The sequence below is a fragment of the Macrobrachium nipponense genome, chromosome 10, assembly GCF_015104395.2.
Source record: "Macrobrachium nipponense isolate FS-2020 chromosome 10, ASM1510439v2, whole genome shotgun sequence".
Classification (NCBI taxonomy): Eukaryota; Metazoa; Arthropoda; class Malacostraca; order Decapoda; family Palaemonidae; genus Macrobrachium; species Macrobrachium nipponense.
The window spans coordinates 91,913,652-91,922,318 of NC_087204.1; the positions used below are offsets into that span (position 1 = coordinate 91,913,652).

General features: G+C 36.9%; 1 pseudogene; it reads left to right on the forward strand.

The window, feature by feature from the left end:
* Positions 1-8,326, forward strand: part of LOC135224045 (uncharacterized) — a 35,062-nt pseudogene extending 26,736 nt beyond the window's left edge.
* The last annotated feature ends 341 nt before the right edge of the window (positions 8,327-8,667 follow it).

An 8,667-nucleotide genomic window follows, 5' to 3' on the forward strand; every position in this document is an offset into this window, starting at 1 on the left:
TCTTGGTCACCAAAGGCTGGTTTAAGATTCTTGACCCAGCTGAGACTCTTCCCATCGAAATTCACAAAGTGAGTACTTTCTTCTTCTCTTTTTGTAATTTGAATAATCTGATCGTAATCATTATAAATATTGGAATGCATTTGGCACTAGGGCTGTAGTGTAGATTTGACAATGGCCAAATAGCTGCATTACAGATTTTACAATGGGTATTACATCCGTAGGGGGGTAGTCCCGTCAGTGGACCTCATGCGGTGCATTGTAGGGATTACTTAAGGTTCCTTGCAGCGTGTCTTCGGCCCCTAGCTGCAACCACTTTCGTTCCTTTTACTGTACTTCCTTTCATATACTCTTTCTTCATCTTACTTTCCACCTTCTAAAACTTGATTCATAGCGCAACTGCGAGGTTTTCCTCCTGTTACACCTTTCAAACCTTTTACTGTCAATTTCCGTTTCAGAGCTAAATGGCCTTTGGCCTAAATTTTATATTCTACTCAAGTCAACAACGAGTATTACAGAACTGCCATAAACATCATATGAAAAAAGTCAGGGCATCCCGGCGAAAAGGTATCTCACTTTAAATGCCTCAAGAGGTTTTCTTATGTTTGAGGCATTTCATCAAAAACTTTGAACTGTAACTTATACAGCTTCCTATCGAATTCTTTTCTCATCGCCGCCTTGTCAGTGTACTTCCTCATGCAAACCAATAAATTTCTTCAGTTTCTACAGATCACAAGTGAATGTGACGGCTCTCCCATTTCCTCCTTACTGGAATGCCATAGAAGAAAAAGATCAGACAGGGACTACCCACACAAGGTACACTGGAACCGACTACTTGATGATCGAGTCTATAGCCACAGCTCTCAATTTCACCCTTTATGTGTTGCCAACGGCTAATTGGGATGAGGTAAGAAACTATGCGTCTCTCTCTCTCTCTCTCTCATCTCTCTCTCTCTCTCTCTTCTCTCTCACTTGTTCTCTGTAAAACTTTGATAAAATACTGCCCATGACATGGAATCTCCTCAAGTGCGTAACCATTAAAAAGTTTAGTTTATAATTTGCTGGATAAAAATGAAAGAGAGTCATGTCATAAATTCGATAAGTTACCGTAATATAAAGGACATATTTAAGATCATGGAGAAAATTGTAAATGTTCCGCAGGTTGTGTCTGAGGGTACAGTATCTTAGTTACAGAAAGGTCAATGTTCATTTGACCAATGAATGACAGAAAATATTTCTGATGTCATTGTTGTTTGAGAGAGAGAGAGAGAGAGAGAGAGAGAGAGAGAGAGAGAGAGAGAGAGAGAGAGAGATTTATTATCAAACTGTGTACAATAGAATAACCTGGTAGTCTCGATTAGCGTATTGCAACTGAAATTCGACGCGCCTGCTGAAAAGATATCATACAAATTAAGTGGAATTCTCTTTGTAGAATACAGTGGAGAAGATAATAGAAATACTCTGGGTTTCCTTTTTTCTGCTGTAATGTTACTCATTCTTTATTTTTCGTAACTCATGTCTCAATTAGCAGTCCATTAAATTCAAGCAAATAACGCTCTATGTTGGTCATTTCAATACCATTTTTCTTTTATAAGTTTTATATTACAGAGCCATGGAGAATGTTAAGTTCTGCTTTACTTCACAAACCTAGGGAAGTTTGCATTTTTTTTTCTTTTTTTTTTTGCCCCGGCTCCTTTAAAATGAAGCAGGTCTTTTTCTTTTCTGATTAGTTATTTTCCCCAGTTAGATTCAATAACTTTGAAACTTTCTAGTTACGGTTTAATGTCTCAATCCAAAATATAGAAAAAGGAATAATGCAGTACAGTTTTTGAAAAATTTTTTTAACTGTTCATACTTAATTATTTTTTTTGTCTAACCCTTCTAGAATCATAAACATTTCATTTCCCTCATCTAATTGCTTCCCCTAATAAAATCACTGGTTCTGAACCATTACTACTGAAAGAACAATAATGAAATAGGCTGGGTTTAGGATTTAAACTATTTTCCACATCATTTCCCAATCTTCGATGATTATGTCTTTTAATCAAAATTCACTCTGTTAGAATTTTATTCCCTTTGCTATTTGAATAATTTGATCGCTCTTGTAATAAAAAAGAGAATGCATTTGATACTATTGCCCACAATGTAGATTTCACAACGGGTATTAAAGAACTTCCATAGACCACACGCCAATCCAGTTCCAGACATGAACCTCCAGTGAATTCCAGTTTTCCCCGTTTCCAGGTAACGCTGAGAGTTTGAGGAGAGGAATCCTTCATAGCCGATCATCTACGCAGTCTTCCCAAAACGCCTGGAACACTACGACTACTCCTACATGTTCGAATACGCCTTCCATGCATTCACAATGGCCAAGCCTGGACTTAAGCCTCAGTGGCACAGTCTCTACTACCCCTACACAGACGGCGTTTGGTTGTTTATTTTAGTAGTGGTTCTCATTATGCCCGTACCATTCTTATTGGTAAGACTTCTCATTTTTCTGACTTAATGACTTAGAAATGTAAGATTTTAGAGATACGACTCAATTTTCAGCGATGAATAACAAAATTTAAGCATCTGGTAAACGGTCTGAATTTCTTTCAGTAGGCTACATCACTCTGACTCTTTCAGATTCAGTTTTACTGACGTTGGAAAACTGAGGAAATGGAACAGTTGTTAGCATTAATCTCTCTCTCTCTCTTCTCTCTCCTCTCTCTCTCTATATATATATATATAATATATAATATATATATATATAATGTTAATATATAATTATTTGCCAGACATATGTATATTATTTAGTTGTTATATATATTTAATTAATATGTATAATATATATATATATGTGTGTGTGTGTGTGTGTGTGTGTGTGTGTGTGTGTATTTATATTTCATGGCATGCCAATGACAATGAACAATCACTGGCTCTGTATCACGATCAGTTTCTTGCTGCAGTGTGGGTTCTGCGATTGGAGGTTGAACCTGACATTCACTGGAAGCTAAATTTCAAGTCTAAATGGAACCCTGTGTGCTCGTTTCATGTGAATATATTTTTCATCTACTGAAATAATAGATACAATGGTCCCCCCCCCCCACCCCGTATTCGCGGGGATGCATACCAGACCCCCAGGGAATAGCTAGAACCCACGAATAGTTGGAACCCCTCTAAATATGCCTGAAAACGGCCTACTTCGTTTTAGTTAAAACTCAAGAAAAACCAACTAAAAATGTTTATATCCTGTTTTTTTAATAGTTTTTTCACAAAAAGTGTATTTTATGATTAAATTGATAAAAAAAATCAGGAAATTGGGGATATTTTTTCTCATAGAAAAATAAAGAAAAAACGGCGAATTTTCCCGCGAATAATTTTGGGATATGTTTCTAGAGAGAAATCAGCGAATGCATGAGTTCCGCGAATACGGGTGGCCCATTGTAAATAAAAATGTCAAATGCTATCCAATTCCATCATCTTATTCCATCTCAGATCAGCAGAGAAGGAAGTGTTGTAGAGGGGGAGAAGGACCGCATCCACGTAGGATCTCTCCTTGCAAAAGACATTCATCGTAAAAACCCCTTTCTGGGGCAAGAACGTCAGACAAGACTTTTTCGAGAGTTTTTTTCCACTCGACTTTTTTGCTCACCTCTTGGCTGGTGTTCGTCTTCATCATCGACACGGCTTACCGCGGGAACCTCACGGCTTTTCTGACAGCTCCGAAATATCCTCCAAGGGTCGAAACACTGCAACAACTCGTGGCTGCAGGTGCTAGGTCAGTGGTCTTCAGACAGTCTGCTTAAGAAGTGTCTAAAACAGAGATGCTCCTGTGTCGGGGTTTATGAATTTAATTGACCATATATCTTATGGTAGGGGGACCCACCCGTTTGCTATTTTATTGGGCTCATTGAAGATGTTATTCTATACAGATAGAATAATATCTCAACAATAATGGAATTTCATCACTTCAACATAATTCTCATGTAAAATAATTTTTTTTTCTTCAACTTTCAGTGGCTTAAAAATCATATCAGCGAAGCAGCAGAAATTACAATACTTTTGGAACAATTCTTATATTTGGACATTATATATATATATATATCATTATATATATATATATAGGTGTATATTAATATATTATATGATATATATATATTATATATATATAATATTATATAAATATATATTATATATAATATTAGATATATATATATATATTAATATTTAATAAATTAGATATAGATATATATAATATATATATGTGTGTATATATATATATTATCTATCTATATATATATCTATATATATATAATCGAAATGCAATACATTTCAAGTGTCCTTATTAACAAACCAACTGAATAAGTTTAAAACCCACATGCACATATTTCTATGCACATACCCGTGAACCAATTATATTTAGACCATCATGGGTCATTCATCACCCATTTCGGTTTTTTGCAAGATACGTGACCTTGCTCCCCCTACTATTAAGATTAGATATTCGTAAATAGACTAAAGTCTGTCATTTACTTATGATATACTCAAAGAATTATGTTAAAACGTTTGAGACATTTGAAATGTTAGACTGACTCGGTATTAATTGCCCAAGAAAGCTTTGGAGATTTACAGAGGGATCAGTATTATTATTATATTAAACGTCTTTCCATATTTTGCAAACAAAGAGTGACCATGCCTCCCTACGGGGCAATTTTCCGGGAGTTCTTCAAAGAATCGGATTCGCTCGACTTCAAAACCCTAGGGGAGAGGGTTGACATCGTCCCTTCGGCGTTCGATGGTATCTTGCAAGCCACGATGAAAACAATGTAAAGGGTTTGCAAGGTTTCTCTTCTTGGTCCATTTAATGTGACGTTGTTGTGAATGACGGAAATATGTACTGAAGCACTTCCGTAACATTTACTGTCTTTCAATTGTAAAAGGTCAAACACGCAGGTGGACCAGTAAGCTTCAAAGAACACCAGAGAAAAAAAAAATGCAGAGTGACGGGTCTTAATCACAAATAAAGCAACAGATTTGTTTCTTAAGAAAGAAACTTTATGAGAATCCGGAAAAAAAAATGAAGTAGGGAGGGAATTCTAAAGCTTGATAATGGAAGGAAAGAAACTGTCACCTAATATGTAATCTGAGGATTATGAGTAATGAATTCCTCAAGATCAGTGTAAAAAGGGGTGACCTGGAAGGTGTTAATAGGAAGCGTGAGAGGAATAGAAATTTTCCTTTGAGCTCTCTAGAACAATCACTAAAATAGTAGCGGCAGAAAAAAAGCGACAGAGCAGCCATCTTGGTGACAGAGAGGAAACTGCTTGAGGAGTGAGATAAAAGTGGTGTCACTGATCAAGCGCATTGATTCAATCCAGCTGATGAGACAGGCAAGAGATGAACCACCTCAATTACAAGAGCAATTCTTTAAATAGGGACATTCAAGTCCATATGACGTAGTATGAAGAAAATTTACAGAAACTTTACCAACCATCCTGATTTATTTAGAGAAAAAATTAGCAGCCTGAACACCGATAAATCAGAAACAATTGAAGACCTGCAATATTAATACAAGTGACAGGGCCAATTATTATTATTATTTTTTAAATCAGTCGAAAATTGTATTGGATAGTCTTTGAACTTGTTAAAGTAATGAGATCCTTATTCAGATAACCTCACAAGATAAAAAAATTTCATTGATGGAGATATGTCTGTGCGCGTGTGTTGTGAATAAAAAAAGAAACTTCATTCTTATAGTCTTGCCTAATACGCCACATAATCCCTTATTCAGCGCTTCAAATAACAGGCAATCTAGCCTCATCTCACTCATTCGCAGGCAAGCACACATGGAAGCCAGGCGGTACCTGGCCGCTGATCATAGCGAGGAGTTCACCAAAGCGGACGGCACCACCAGCCTCTACATAGGGAGGGAGAGCGTCTTCCCTGGACTGTCAGCCTGGCCCATTCCTCACGATGCTCCGTACAAAGACACCTTGGACAGGGCTATCATGGCTGTCATAGAGGTTGGTGTTGAAAGCCTTTGCATCGACCTGTGATTAATCAATTATGTCGCTGATTTTATTTAGAGCAGAGGTGGTGAAGTTAAATAAGTAGATCTTAGTTTAACCAGACCGCTGAGCTGATTAACAGCTCTCCTAGGGCTTGCCTGAAGGATTAGAGTTTTTTTATGTGGTTTGGAACCAATGGGTTTACCTAGCAACGGGACCTACAGTTTATTGTGGGGTCCGAGCCACATTATATCGAGAAATCAATTTCTAATACCAGAAACAAATTCCTCAAATTCCTTGTTGGCAGAAAACGGGGAATCGAACTTGTTGGGACTAATCGAAATGGGTAGCGAGCACGTAAACCCCTCGTCTAAAAAACGAAGAACTGGGTGAAGTCCCTTACCTGTTTGTTATAGGATTGAATATAGAATTTAAGCCAAAGCAAGCACTGGAACTATGAGGTCATTCAGCGCTGAAACGGAAATTGACAGTAAAAGGTTTAAAAAGGTGTGACTGGAGGAAAACCTCGTAGATGCACAATGACTCAATTGTTAGGAGAGGGTGGGAAGTAAGATGGAAGAAACTGAAATACGAAAGGAGGTACAGTAAAAGGAACGAAAGGGGTTGCTGCAAAGAGCCTTAAGTAATGCCTACCAGTGCACTGCATGAGGTGCGCTACACACACGCTGCACTATTTATTATAAATCAAACGTATTGGACCATAGCATACGTTTCCTTTATCGTTGCTTGGAATACATCGAAGATTAACTAACTAATAACAAAACAAATTGATAATGACTATAAACGCTTGAACAACCTTTTGGTTTATGGTTTCCTATAGTACGTCATCACTATTCTGGATCGGTTGGGTCATTAAGTCAATTTAACTCAGATAAGACTTATAAAATTACTACAATATATAGGGCCAGTACCCAGTTTTTTTTTATGGGGGCGGGTGGGTTTTTCCCAAACTGGACCTTTTCTTCTATATGTCATTGCATGATATAGGTATATACAAGATAAAATACTTAAAAATGTTATTTTAGTTTATATTAAGAAGAAAAATTGGGTATGCGGTCTATGCCTTTGTACCCGATTAGATGTCATTCAAAGGACTGACTTTGGTTAACAGAATTTTACTTATAATGTAGAAAGTTTTGCACTGAAATTCAAGAATATTTTCTTGTTTTACTGATTGATTCATTTATTATGTTAACAAAAACATGCATATTACTTTATTTGTTATGTTTATATACTTTGACTTAACAAAAAACAATAATTATTTATCACTTTGTAAGTACGTTCAATTAAAAAGGATAGTCACCGAAAATATGGACCTCCAGATTTTTTTTTTTTTTTTTTGGGGAGGGGGCCGTCGTCCGACCCCCTCCTCGGTACAGGCCTGAATAAGTTCACCAACATCGTCATTCTAACAAAAGAAACCTGAAAAAAAGTTATGAACCTGTACAAGATAATCAGTTTGCATAAACACAACGAAATAAATCCATAAATTTTTGTAGGTTTAGGTTATTTTGTTATTCCAGATTTTTCCCCCTTGCATTTTATCAAATCTGACGTTGCTGATACATATTTAACCATCGCAAAGCAGATTATGGAAATAATTGACTTCGGCATTAAGTTGCTTTATTTAGAATTTTCTTGTTTTTCTTTGCTTTTTTTTTTTTTTTTTTTTTTTTTTGTTTTTTTTTTTTTTTTTTTCATGATCTCTGCAACATCCAAAGTTAGACGCGTGAAATTAAGTTACTTCCACAGTTATAACAACATTCATTTACTCTTTATCTTCGAATAATTTCTTTTTGTAAATCGAAGTCTATCCCTATTACAGGGCGGCCTCTACGAGAAATGGAGCAGAGACCTGGTGAACGAAGCTCGCCAGGAAAGCAGCAAGAAGAAGAGAGAAGCTCAGAGGCAGCAGATAGAAGACGGGGTCGTACCAGAGCCACCCCCCTCATCCTGACAGTGAGATCATGCCCTGACCGTCGTCCACATGCAAGGGCCTCCTGCTGCTCGTCCTGGGACTCGTCTCGCAGGGATTAAGCTTCGTCCTGGAGAATGTTGTGATGCGGTGCAGAGGAAAGGGCGATCGAGACTGAGACTTGTGCTGGTATATAACACCTCATGGTCCCAGTGAACCCTTCATTCATACTGATAGTATTGGTTATCAGTTATCATCATTATATAATAATAAAAATTGACAGAGATCTGAACTACAGGGAACAACGTTCGTTGTAAACATTTGATATATGATTATGCTTATATAATCAGAAATAAGCAGTATAATGGGAAAGAAAATAGAATTTGTGATCAATAAAAGTCACCTGCATTAAATATCTATTTGCCATCCTCTTATGATTTGTGTTAAAAAAAAGGGTGGGGCTGTTGGTGGGTCTAGGCCGTCCATTTCAAGAATAATTGCATGTTAAGAGATTAGGGAGATATAGAGTAAGCCAGAGAAGTCCGAAATCGAATAGTGAATGAGGTAATAGAGGAATGGGCAAAGTGGTTGACCCTCGAGTTCGAGCTTTCCTCGCTGTAGCAAAGAAAATCTGAGGAAAATAGGGTAAGACTAGTGCTTGTAATTTTTCCCTATATCACTGAAATAAAATCAATGCTCTAAGTAAAATTACAGTCATACATCGAAGGAGCCGGCTTATCC